Source organism: Arachis duranensis, unplaced genomic scaffold (assembly GCF_000817695.3).
Source record: "Arachis duranensis cultivar V14167 unplaced genomic scaffold, aradu.V14167.gnm2.J7QH unplaced_Scaffold_343483, whole genome shotgun sequence".
Lineage (NCBI taxonomy): Eukaryota > Viridiplantae > Streptophyta > Magnoliopsida > Fabales > Fabaceae > Arachis > Arachis duranensis.
In genome coordinates, this window is record NW_026264909.1 from 1,662,236 (window position 1) to 1,675,703 (window position 13,468).

General features: G+C 40.1%; 1 non-coding gene across 1 annotated transcript; it reads left to right on the forward strand.

The window, feature by feature from the left end:
• The first annotated feature begins 2,120 nt into the window (after positions 1-2,120).
• Positions 2,121-2,224, forward strand: LOC127744419 (small nucleolar RNA R71). The gene has a single exon (XR_008005408.1). It is a non-coding gene; the product is annotated as a small nucleolar RNA R71 (small nucleolar RNA).
• The last annotated feature ends 11,244 nt before the right edge of the window (positions 2,225-13,468 follow it).

Here is a 13,468-nt window from a genome sequence, read left to right on the forward strand (position 1 = left end):
GCCTTAGCATACCATTCTGGCGTTTAAACGCCGAAGTGGTGCACGTTCTGGGCGTTCAATGCCCATGTGTAGCATGTTTCTGGCGTTGAACGCCAGTTCCATGCTTGTTACTGTTGTTCAGCGCCAGCTTTCCTCAGGGCACATTCCTGGCGTTCAAACGCCAGGATGTTGTTTGTTTCTTGCATTCAGCGCCAGATCCATGCTCTGTTCTGGCGTTGAACGCCAGCCAGATGCTCCTTATTGGCGTTTAAATGCCAGTAAGTCCTTCCTCTAGGGTGTGATTTTTCTTCTACTATTTTTGATTTTATTATTTTTTTTGTGACTCCACATGATCATGAACCTACTAAAACACAAAATAACAATTAAATAAAAATAAAATTAGATAAATAAAAATTGGGTTGCCTCCCAACAAGCACTTCTTTAATGTCAATAGCTTGACAGTGGGCTCTCATGGAGCCACAAAGGTGATCAGGTCAATGTTGTGAACTCCCAAAACCAAACTTAGAGTTTGGATATGGGGGTTCAACACCAAACTTAGAGTTTGGTTGTGGCCTCCCAACACCAAACTTAGAGTTTGATTGTGGGGGCTCTGTTTGACTCTGTATTGAGAGAAGCTCTGCATGCTTACTCTCCCTTATTACAGAAGGATAGCCGTGTGCCTTAAACACAAGGTAGTCCCCCTTCAATTGAAGGACTAATTATCCTCTGTTAACATCTATCACAGCTTCTGCTGTGGCTAGGAAATCCTTCCTAGTGTCTAAGATTATGAAATCAGCAGGGATGTAAAGGCCTTCAACCTTTACCAACACGTCCTCTACCAATCCATAAGCTTGTCTTACTGACTTGTCTGCCAATTATAATGAGAATAAGGCAGGCTGTACCTCAATGATCCCTAGTTTCTCCATTACAGAGAGTGGCATAAGATTTATGCCTGACACCAGGTCACACAGAGCCTTGTTAAAGGTCATGGTGCCTATGGTACTGGGTATTAAGAATTTACCAGGATCTTGTCTCTTTTGAGGTAAAGTTTTCTGAACCCATGCATCTAGTTTACTAATGAGCAAGGGAGGTTCACCTTCCCAAGTCTCATTACCAAATAACTTGGCATTCAGCTTTATGATGGCTCCTAGATATTGAGCAACTTGCTCTCCAGTTACATCTTCATCCTCTTCAGAGGACGAATAATCTTCAGAGCTCACGAATGGCAGAAGGAGATTTAATAGAATCTCTATGGTCTCTATATGAGCCTCAGATTCCTTTAAGTCCTCAATATGGAACTCCTTCTTGTTTGAGAGACGTCCCAGGAGGTCTTCCTCACTAGGATTTTCGTCCTTCTCCTCCCTTGTGCATTCGGCCATATTGATTACACAATGGCCTTGCACTCTCCTTTTGGATTCTCTTCTGTATTGCTTGGGGGAATACTGGGAGGAGTTTCAATGACTTTCTTACTCAGCTGGCCCACTTGTGCCTCCAAATTTCTAATGGAGGATCTTGTTTCACTTATGAAACTTAATGTGGCCTTAGACAGATCAGAGACTATGTTTGCTAAATTAGAGGGGCTCTGCTCATAATTCTCTGTCTATTGCTGAGAAGATGATGGAAAAGGCTTGTTATTGCTTAGCCTATTTCTTCCACCATTATTAAAGCCTTGTTGAGGCTTTTGCTGATCCTTGCCTGAGAAATTTTGATGATTTCTTCATGATGAATTATAGGTGTTTCCATAAGGTTCACCCATGTAATTTACCTCTGTTATTGCAAGGTTCTCAGGATCATAAGCTTCTTCAGAAGATGCCTCTTTAGTACTGTTGGATGCATTTTGCCATCCATTCAGACTTTGAGAAATCATGTTGACTTGCTGAGTCAACACTTTGTTCTGAGCCAATATGGCATTCAGAGTATCAATTTTAAGAACTTTCTTCCTCTGAGGCATCCCATTATTCACGGAGTTTCTCTCAGAAGTGTACATGAATTGGTTATTTGCAACCATGTCAATACGTTCTTGAGCTTCTACAGGTGTTTTCTTTAAGTGAATGGATCCACCTGCAGAGTGGTCCAATGACATCTTGGAAAACTCAGATAGACCATAATAGAATATATTTAATATGGTCCATTCTGAAAACATGTCAGAAGGACACTTTTTGGTCATCTGCTTGTATCTTTCCCAAGCTTCATAGAGGGATTCACCATCTTTTTGCTTGAAGGTCTGAACATAAACTCTAAGCTTGCTCAGCTTTTGAGGAGGAAAGAATTTATCCAAGAAGGCCGTGACCAGCTTATCCCAGGAGTCCAGGATATCTTTAGGTTGTGAGTCTAACCATGTTCTAGCTCTGTCTCTTACAGCAAAAGGGAAAAGCATGAGCTTGTAGACTTCAGGATCTACTCCATTCGTCTTAACAGTCTCACAAATCTGCAAGAACTAAAAAACTGGTAAGGATCTTCAGATGGAAGTCCATGAAACTTGCAGTTCTGTTGCATTAGAGCAACTAATTGAGGTTTCAGCTCAAAATTGTTTGCTCCAATGGCAGGAATTGAGATGCTTCTTCCATCAAACTTGGACGTGGGTTTAGTAAAATCACCAAGCATCCTCCTTGCATTATTGTTGTTAGGTTCAGCTGCCATCTCCTTCTCTTGTTCAAAAATTTCAGAAAGGTTACCTCTGGATTGTTGTAATTTAGCTTCTCTTAGTTTCCTCTTCAGAGTCCTTTCAGGTTCAGGATCAGCTTCAACAAGAGTGCCTTTTTCCTTATTCCTGCAAATATGAAAGAGAAGAGAAAAAGAAAAGGAAGAGGAATCCTCTATATCTGGACAAAGAGGATCCTTATTATTAGTAGAAGAAGAAAGGGAATAAAGAAAGGATAATCCAAACAGAAGGGTAAGGATAGGGGTAGTGAATTGAGATGAAGAGAGGTGAAGAGAAGTGTTAGTAAATAAATAAATAAATAGAAGAAGAGAAGAGAGAGAGAATTCGAAAATAATTTTGAAAAAGTAGTTAATGATTTTTGAAAATTAAAGATAAGATATAATTAAAATTAAAATTTAATACAATTAATTAATTAAAAAGAATTTTTGAAAAAGGATGAGATATTTTCGAAAATTAGAGAGAGAGAAGTAGTTAGATGGTTTTGAAAAAGATAAGAAACAAACAAAAAGTCAAATAGTTAGTTGAAAAAGATATGATAAAAAATAAGATAAAAAGATATGATAAAAAGATAAGATTTTTAAGAAAAAGATATTTTGAAAAAGATTTAATTTTTAAAATTAAAATTGATTACTTGACTAACAAGAAACTAAAATATAAGATTCTAGAGTTTAAAGATTGAACATTTCTTAACAAGAAAGTAACAAACTTTAAATTTTTGAATCAATCACATTAATTGTTAGTGTAATTTCAAAATTTTGAAATAAAATTAAGAAAAAGATTTTTGAAAAAATATTTTGAAATTTTCGAAATTAATAAGATAAAAATGAAAAAGATTTGATTTGAAAAAGTTTTGAAAAGATAAGATTTTTAAAATTGAAAATTTGACTTGACTTGTAAGAAACAATTAATTTTAAAAATTTTTGACAAAGTCAACTCAAATTTTCGAAAATTATGAGAAAATTAAGGAAAAGATATTTTTTTTATTTTTGAATTTTTAATGAGGAGAGAGAAAAATACAATTATGACCCAAAACATGAAAATTTTGGATCAAAACACATGATGCATGCAAGAACACTATGAATGTCTAGATGAACACCAAGAATACTTTGAAGATCATGATGAACATCAAAAACATAATTTTGAAAAATTTTTGATGCAAAGAAAACATGCAAGACACCAAACTTAGAAATCTTTAATACATGGACTCTAACAAACGAAAAATGCATATGAAAAACAACAAAAGATGCAAAACAAGAAAACATCAAGATCAAACAAGAAGACTTACCAAGAAAAACTTGAAGATCATGAAGAACACAATGAATGCATGAATTTTCGAAAAATCCAAGAAAAATTTTTAAAACATGCAATTGACATCAAACTTAAAAATTGACTCAAGACTCAAACAAGAAACACAAAATATTTTTGTTTCTTTATGATTTTACGATTTTTTTGTATTTTTATTATTTTTTTTAAAATATTCTTTAGAAAAACGAAAATAAAGAAAAATTTTTTTGAAAATTTTTTGAAAACTTTTTGAAAAGAAAATTACCTAATCTAAGCAACAAGACGAACCGTTAGTTGTCCATACTTGAACAATCCCCGGCAACGGCGCCAAAAACGTGGTGCACGGTATTGTGATCATCAACAATGGCTCCAATAATTTGGTAGCTCTCACATGCGAATTACACTTAGTCACAACTCCGCACAACTAACCAGCAAGTGCACTCGGTCGTCCAAGTAATACCTTACGTGAGTAAGGGTCGATCACACGGAGATTGTTGGTATGAAAAAATCTATGGTCATCTTGTAGATCTCAGTCAGGCTGATTCAAATGTGATTGGATTAGATAATTAAAAGATAAATAAAATAGGATAGAAATACATATGTAAATTAATGGTGGGAATTTCAGATAAGCGTATGGAGATGCTTGTCCCTGTTGAATCTCTGCTTTCCTACTGCTTTCATCCAATCCTTCTTACTCCTTTCCATGGCAAGCTGTATGTAGGGCATCACCGTTGTCAATGGCTACATCCCATCCTCTCAGTGAAAATGGTCCAAATGCTCTGTCACAGCACGGCTAATCATCTGTCGGTTCTCAATCAGGTTGGAATAGAAGCCCGTGATTCTTTTGCATCTGTCACTAACACCCAGCCTTCAGGAGTTTGAAGCTCGTCACAGTCATTCAATCCCGGAATCCTACTCGGAATACCACAGACAAGGTTAGACTTTCCAGATTCCCATGAATGCCGCCATCAATTCTAGCTTATACCACGAAGATTCTGATCAAGAAATCCAAGAGATATGCGCCCGGTCTAAGGTAGAACGGAAGTGGTTGTCAGTCACGCGCGTTCATAGGTGAGAATGATGATGAGTGTCACGGATCATCATATTCATCAAGTTGAAGTGCAACGAATATCTTAGAACAGGAATAAATCGAATTGAATAGAAAATAGTAGTAATTGCATTGAAACTTGAGGTACAGCAGAGCTCCACACCCTTAATCTATGGTGTGTAGAAACTCCACCGTTGAAAATACATAAGTGATAGGTCAAGGCATGGCCAAATGGCCAGCCCTCAAACGTGATCAATAGTCTCCTAAGCTGGATAATAAAATAAAACTGAGACCAAAGATGTCTAATACACTAGTAAAAAGTTCTATTTATACTAAACTAGCTACTAGGGTTTACAGAAGTAAGTAATTGATGCATAAATCCACTTTCGGGGCCCACTTGGTGTGTGCTTGGGCTGAGCTTGATCCATCCACGAGCTAAGGCTTTTTCTTGGAGTTGAACGCCAAGTTGTAACGTGTTTTGGGCGTTCAACTCTGGTTCGTGACGTGTTTCTAGCGTTTGACTCCAGAATGCAGCATGGAACTAGCGTTGAGCGCCAGTTTACGTCATCTAATCACGAATAAAGTATGAACTATTATATATTGCTGGAAAGCTCTGGATGTCTACTTTCCAACGCCGTTGAGAGCGCACCATTTAGAGTTCTGTAGAAGCCAGAAAATACCTGAAATCACAGAAAAACACACAAACTTATAGTAAAGTCCAGAAATGTGAATTTAGCATAAAAACTAACGAAAACATCCCTAAAAGTAACTAGATCATACTAAAAACTACCTAAAAATAATGCCAAAAAGCGTATAAATTATCCGCTCATCAATCGGCCGGAATTCACTACCCACATATAATGAATCCGTTCTTTGGAAAGCGCACCAAATTGTCGTCAAGTAATAACCCACAACGAGTGGGATCGTACCCACAAAGATTAATTGGATTAAGCAAGCAATAGTTGATTAATTATTCTAGTTAGACGATTCATTTTTAAGTGGTAATCAACAAGGAATTGTAAATAACATGAAAGTAAAGGAAAGCAATAAAGTGCAAGAAAGTAAATGGCAAAGAAATTAAAGTACAAGAAAGTAAAGTGTTGGAAATGTAAAGTGCAAAAAAAATAATAAATGACTGTAAAGTAAATAAAAGAAAGAAAGATAAAATAAACATTGGGATCAAGAAATATTGCATTCTCCAGATTAATTGATTTCATCTCATCTTAAATCATGCAACTCATCGACCTCTTGGCAATCATGATTGATTGAGCCCCAATTCCTTGGTGACTCAATCTCTCAAATCTTGATCAATAGCCAATTCCTTGGTCTAATTGCTCATGAGAAGAGATGAAGCTTGTTCCCTGATTATACCACACATCCTCATAGGTCCAAGTAGAGGGAGGATTATAGGTCAACATATCCAAAAACCAAAACCTAGATCCTACCCAAGTGTGAGAAAGGATTTCAAGCATGGTTTTATGATTCCTCTTCCAAGGTTCCCATAAAACCCAAATACATTCAATCTATTTTCTAAGATAATTGAATGCTAGAATGAAGAACGAAATCCCTTATAGTAAATCAAAGAGAGATGAAGAGAAGAAGAAGAATAAAAACAATCAATCCATTGAAAAACAATAGAGCTCTCTTTCCCAATGGAAAGAGTTAGTAATTCATAATTAAAAATATTTACAAGTAAGAAAATGGAAGAGGGAAGAGAATGGTGGGAAGGAGGGTCTGAAGACTCACTCCTCCAAATGTGTCCAGCCTAATAGATATGATCCCTAATTATATGAAACTAAGGCCTTTATATAGGCTCTCCTAAATTACAAACTTAAATGAAATTAAAAGCAAATTACAATGAAATGAAAATAAACTATTCTAGATGCTTCTTGTGGCCTTGATTGGTTGACAATTGTGGCTTGAATGAGAGTTGGAGTGGGCTTGGTTGAAGGTTGGGGGATGCAGGAAGAAGTTGGTGTGTGGTTCCAAGTGCCACTCCCACTTGATTTTGCCCTTTTGAATATGACCCACTTTGCAACATTGAAAGTGTGGAGTTGGTTGGGCCTCAAATTGAATGTTCAATATGAAGTTTTATATATTTTTCGAAAGCCCTGGATGTTAGCTTTCCAACGCTTTTAGAATCAACTCATTTGGATCTTTGTAGCTCAGGTTATGCCCATTTGAAGATGACTAGGTCAGTCTGTCAGGTAGCCCGGCGTGCCACGCCCACTTCTGGTGTGTCGCGCCCCATATGTCGTGAAACTGGCGTGCCACGCCCAAAACTGGTGTGCCACACCCTTAATGATGCACCAAAATCACCTCTTTTGCCATTAAAACTGGCGTGCCACGTCCAGAATTCCAAGTGGCATGCCCATTATGAAAATAAAGCTGGCGTGCCACGCCTTCGATATCAAGTGGCACGCCCAGGTTTTGCAACGCTGAAATAATGGCCTTTTTCACCTCTCGTTTTAATGTCCACCCTAGAGTGTTATATATCGTTGGAAAGCTCTTGATGTCATCTTTCCAACGCCACCTAATTGAGATTATTTAAGCCTCTAAAACGCAAGTTATGTCCCTTTAAAAAAGAAGAGGTCAGGCTGGTAACTCTGTAGGGACGTGTTTTTCTTCTTGTGTTTTCAGGTTTAATATCTTCCTCAATTCTAGTGTCCATTATAAAGTGTTATATATGGTTGAAAATCCCTGGATGTCTAATTTCTAATGGCACTAGAATCATTCTATTTAGAGTTGTGTAGCTCAAGATATATTCATTTGAATGAGAGGAGGTCAGGCTGGCATATGCCCCGGCATGCCACGCCCATAGTGGGGCTCAAAATCACTCATTTGGAAGTTAAGCCTGGTGTGCCACACGCAAGACACCAAGTGACACACCCTCTTTGAGATCTTGGCTTCACAAACATGGCATGCCATGCCCATAGTAACAAGTGGCACGCCCTCTTTGAGATTTGGCTTCACAACTTGGAGTGTCACGCCCAGAGCTCCAAGTGGCATGCCCATTGTGTTGTGTTAAACAAACCTTCTCTGTTTCATTGGCCTAGCGTGCCATGCCCAGAGCTTTTTTTTGCTTTTTTTCGCTGAAATTCAACACAACCCCATTTTAAAGCAATGTACCATAATATTTATCATTTGGTTCATGAAATTGCATTGATTAATGAGATTATGCTATTTTTATGGTCCTTTTAGATAAGAAAAAGGGTACATGATGCGCAGTCATCAAGGGGACAGGTCACCCGACCTCCCTACTATTACCTTCACTCAAGAAGACGCCACAGGCATCATCTCGGGGCATGATGACCCCGTGGTCATTACCATCATACTTGCCAACGCCAATCTCCACCGAACGTTGGTAGACCAAGGAAGCTCTGTGGATATCCTATTCAAATCCGCCTTCGAGAAGCTTGGCCTACAAGAGAAAGAGCTCAGAGCATATCCAAATAGCTTGTTCAAGATCGGAGATGTCCTAATCCAGCCACTTAGGTACATCCCACTACACACAACATTTGGAAAAGGAACATGGTCCAGAACGTTAACCATAGACTACATCGTAGTCGACGTGAGTTCCGTATACAATGTCCTCACAGGTCGGACAACGTTAAATCAGCTCACCGCGGTGGTCTCCACTCCACACCTATGCATGAAGTTTCCAACTACAGAAGGGATCACTGCCGTAAAAGGGGACCTAAAACTCGCGCGACGCTGTTACAGCAAAAGCCTGAACCTTAAAGGCGAGTCCAGAGGAAAAGAAACCAATACTATAGAACTCGGGAGAATCTGAGCTCGCGTAGAACTCTGCGCTCAACCGGAAGGTGAGACCGAAGAAGTTCAAATCGGAGACACTCAAGACAAAAAAACAAACGTATGGGCAAATCTAAAAAGAGACCTAAAGGAGCTACTAACAAAGCTCCTAAGGGATAATTCTGACCTCTTTGCATGGAAGGCCGCCGACATGCCTGGTATTGATTCCGGACTAATGTGTCATAAGTTAGCCATATATCTTGGGTCTCGGCCAATGCAACAGAAGCGTAGGAAGCTCGGCCCAGAGAGGTCGCAAGCCGTAGAGGAGCAGGCACATGCCTTGTTAGAGGCAGGGTTCATAAGGGAGGTAAAGTACCCCTTATGGCTAGCCAATGTAGTACTGGTTAAAAAGTCAAATGGGAAGTGGCGGATGTGTACTGATTACACCGACCTCAACAAAGCCTACCCAAAAGATTCCAACCCACTCCCAAATATAGACACACTAGTCGACGCTTCATCGGGCTATAAGTACCTCTCCTTCTTGGACGCGTACTCGAGATACAATCAAATCTCTATGTATCAACCTGACCAAGAGAAAACCTCACTCTTAACCCCAATAGCAAACTACGCCTACATAGTCATGCCCTTCGGACTCAAGAACGCCCGGGCTACATATGAGAGACTGATGAACAAAGTTTTCGCCAATCACATCGGAAAGCTAATGGAGGTTTATGTAGACGACATGCTGGTAAAAACACAAAGAGAGGAAACGTTATTATCTGTCCTCACTGAAGTGTTCGACACCATAAGAAAGCATGGGATGAGACTTAATCCCACGAAATGCACCTTCGCGGTAGAAGCTGGCAAATTCTTGGGCTTCATGCTCACTCAAAGAGGGATTGAAGCAAACCCGGATAAATGCCAGGCCATACTTATCATGAAAAGTCTGACCAGTGTCAAAGAATTCCAACAGCTCAACGGAAGACTAACAACTTTGTCTAGATTCCTAGCTGGATCAGCCTTAAGATCTCTCCCTTTCTACACAAAGGAAAGGAAAGAGGTTTGAATGGACCCCAAAATATGAACAAGCCTTTCAAGACTTCAAAACATTCCTGGGGTGACCACCTATCCTAACCCGACCCAGGAAGAAGAGCTAATCCTATACCTCGCCATAGGAAGTCGGGTGATAGCCTCAGCACTAGTCAGAGAAGACGAAAACAGGCAACAACCGATCTACTTCATCAGCAAGGCTCTACAAGGGGTTGAACTAAACTACCAAAAGATAAAAAAGTTTGCCTATGCCCTTATACTTACTTCCCAACAACTCCGACCATACTTCCAGGCCCAGACCATTAGAATACGGACCAACTAGCCCATAAAAAGTATTCTACAGAAAATAGACTTGGCAGGAAGAATCCTACAATGGGCAGTCGAGTTGTCCGTGTTTGACCTAAAGTGTGAAGCTCAGATAGCCATCAAGTCCCATTATCTGGCCAACTTCATTGCAGAATACACCGACACTCCAGACATCCCCACTAGCTAGAACCTTTATGTTGACGGTTCCTCAAATAAAACCAGAAGCGGAGCCGGAGTACCTAGAAATTAATCAAGGAACTCATCTCGAGCTCTCCTTAAAGTTTGAGTTCCGAGCCTCAAATAACCAAGCCGAGTATGAAATCCTACTGGCAGGTTTGAAGCTGGCTAGGGAGGTTAGCGTTGAAAAGCTTATCATTTGCAGCGACTCACAAGTAGTCACCTCGCAAATAGAAGGGAGCTACCAAGCTACGGATCCCACCATGAAGAAATACCTAGACAAGGCTAGAGAACAACTCAGAAAATTCATAGGATATGAGATTCGACATATACCTTGAGAACAAAATGCCCAAGCTGATGCACTTTTGAAGCTAGCCAGCACCAAACTTGGGGGCAACAATAGATGCCTTATCTAAGAAACACTACAAAATCCGTCAACCTCAGAAGAAAAAAGGTCTCAAGCATATCAGACCAGGACCAAGGGTGGATGACTCCCGTAATCAGCTATCTCAAATCTAAAACACTCCCCGCAGATAAAAAAGAGGCAAAAAGGCTAATACGAGAAGCACAGTACTACACCATAGTGCACGACGTTCTATATAGGAGAGGAATCTCTACACCCGTCCTAAAATGCGTCCCGACCACCGCTACAAGGGAAGTTCTTGAGGAAGTCCATAATGGCATGTGCGGCAACCACCTCGAGGCACGAGCTCTTTCAAGAAAGGTACTCCGAGCCGGTTTCTACTGGCGGACCTTTCAAAAGGAAGCAACAGAGTTCGTCTGAACATGCTCTCCATGCCAAAAGCATGCCAACTTTCATATCGCACCATCCGAAGAACTCATCTGTGTCATTTCACCCTAGCCATTCGCAAAGTGGGGGCTCGACCTCCTCGGACCATTCCCTCAGGGATCAGGGCAAGTCAAGTTCCTCATTGTAGGAAAAGACTATTTCACAAAATGGATCAAAGCTGAAACTTTAGCCACTGCCATAGCCCAAAGAAGTTGGAAGTTCTTATACAGAAATATTGTCACAAGGTTTGGGGTCCCATACTCCGTTACCATAGATAATGGCACTCAGTTCACTGACACGGGCTTCAGAAACCTAGTAGCCGATTTGAAAATCAAGCACCAGTTCACCTCTGTAGAGCACCCACAAGCCAATGGACAGGTGGAAGCCGCAAACAAAGTCATACTGGCCGGGGTAAAATGGAGACTTCAGGATTCCAAGTGAGCTTGGGATGAAGAGCTCCCGCAAGTCCTATGGGCATACTGGACAACACCACACTCCACTACTGGAGAATCACCATTTTGACTTACTTACGGAATGGAGGCAATGATTCCCGTGGAAGTAGAAGAAGGATCCCCTAGAGTGATCCTCTACAACGGAGACACCAACTCCCAAACTCAAAGGGAAGAGCTCGACCTACTTCCAGAAGTCCGAGAAAGATTTTGGATCAAAAAGGAAGCCCTAAAACGTCAAATGGCTCTGAGATATAATCGAACGGTAATCCAGCGAAGCTTCGCCACCAACGATCTCATCATAATCCGAAATAATATCGGAGCAGGACGGTCAGGAGAAGGGAAGTTAGCAGCTAACTGGAAAGGGCCATACCGAGTTACAAAAGTACTAGGAAAAGGCTACTATAAGGTGTTCGACCTCGAAGGGCAAGAGTTACCAAGGTCATGGCATGCCTGTAATCTAAGAAGGTACTATAGCTAGAAAATAGTAAAGATCTTAGGTCAAGGTGCACTCTTTTTCCTAAAAAGGTTTTTTAATGAGGCGCCAGGCCGAGATCTAAAATACTGCTCGACCTAGAAGAGTATGTACTCACATGTACACAGTTTTTATTTTTTTATTAATTGAATGAAAGTTATCAATTTCTGATGAGCGGATAATTTATTTTACATAGTTTTTAAAATATTTTTGTTACTTTTTAGTATATTTTTATTAGTTTTTATGCAAAAATCACATTTTTGGACTTTACTATAAGTTTGTGTGTTTTTCTGTGATTTCAGGTATTTTCTGGCTAAAATTGAGGGACCTGAGCAAAAATCTGATTCAGAGGCTGAGAAAGGACTGAAGATGCTGTTGGATTCTGACCTCCCTGCACTCGAAGTAGATTTTTTGGAGCTACAAAAGCTCAATTGGCACGCTCTTAATTTTGTTAGAAAGTAGACATCTTGGGATTTCCAGAAATATATAATAGTTTATACTTTTCCTGAGATTTAATGGCTCAAACTGGCATCAAAACGCCAGTCAGATACCCTTTTTTGGCGTAAAATGACAGAACTGGCATCAAAGCTAGAGTTAAACGCCCAAACTGGCAACAAAACTGGCATTTAACTCCAGGAATAGCACAAGCACGTGAAAGCTAGGAAGCTCAGCCCAAACACTCACCAAGTGGGCCCCGAAAGTGGATTTCTTCATTTTGTACCTCATGACATTTTACATCTGAATTTGTATCTTCTACGGCATGAGTCTCTAAACCCCATAGTTGGGGGTGAGGAGCTCTGCTATGTCTCGATGGATTAATGCAATTATTTCTGTTTTCTATACAATCACGCCTGTTTCTATTCTAAGATATTCATTTGCACTTCAACATGATGAATGTGATGATCCGTGACACTCATCTCCATTCTCAACTTATGAATGCGTGCCTGACAACCACTTCTGTTCTATCTTAGATTGAGTGTGTATCTCCTGGGTTTTTGGTTCACGAGTTTGATTGCCTCTCCTGACAATAGAGTGTTCAAATCCGTGCAACCAGAGTCTTCGTGGCATAAGCTAGAATCAATTAGCAGCACTCTTGAGATCTGGAAAGTCTAAACCTTGTCTATGGTATTCCGAGTAGGATCTGGGAAGGGGTGACTGTGATGAGCTTCAAACTCACAAATGTTGGGCGCAGTGACAGTGTACAAAAGGATCAATGGATCCTATTCCAGCACGAGTGAGAACTGACAGATGATTAGCCCTACGGAACCCGTAGTTGGACCATTTTCCTTGAGAGGACGGATGGTAGCCATTGACAACGGTGATCCACCAACATACAGCTTACCATGGAAGGAGCCTTGCGTCCGTAAAGAAGACAACAATAGGAAAGTAGAGATTCAGAAGACAGAGCATCTCTAAAACCTCAACCTGTTCTCCATTACTGCATAACAAGTATTATTTATTTCATGTTCTTTTACTTTTTACAAACTAAACTCTT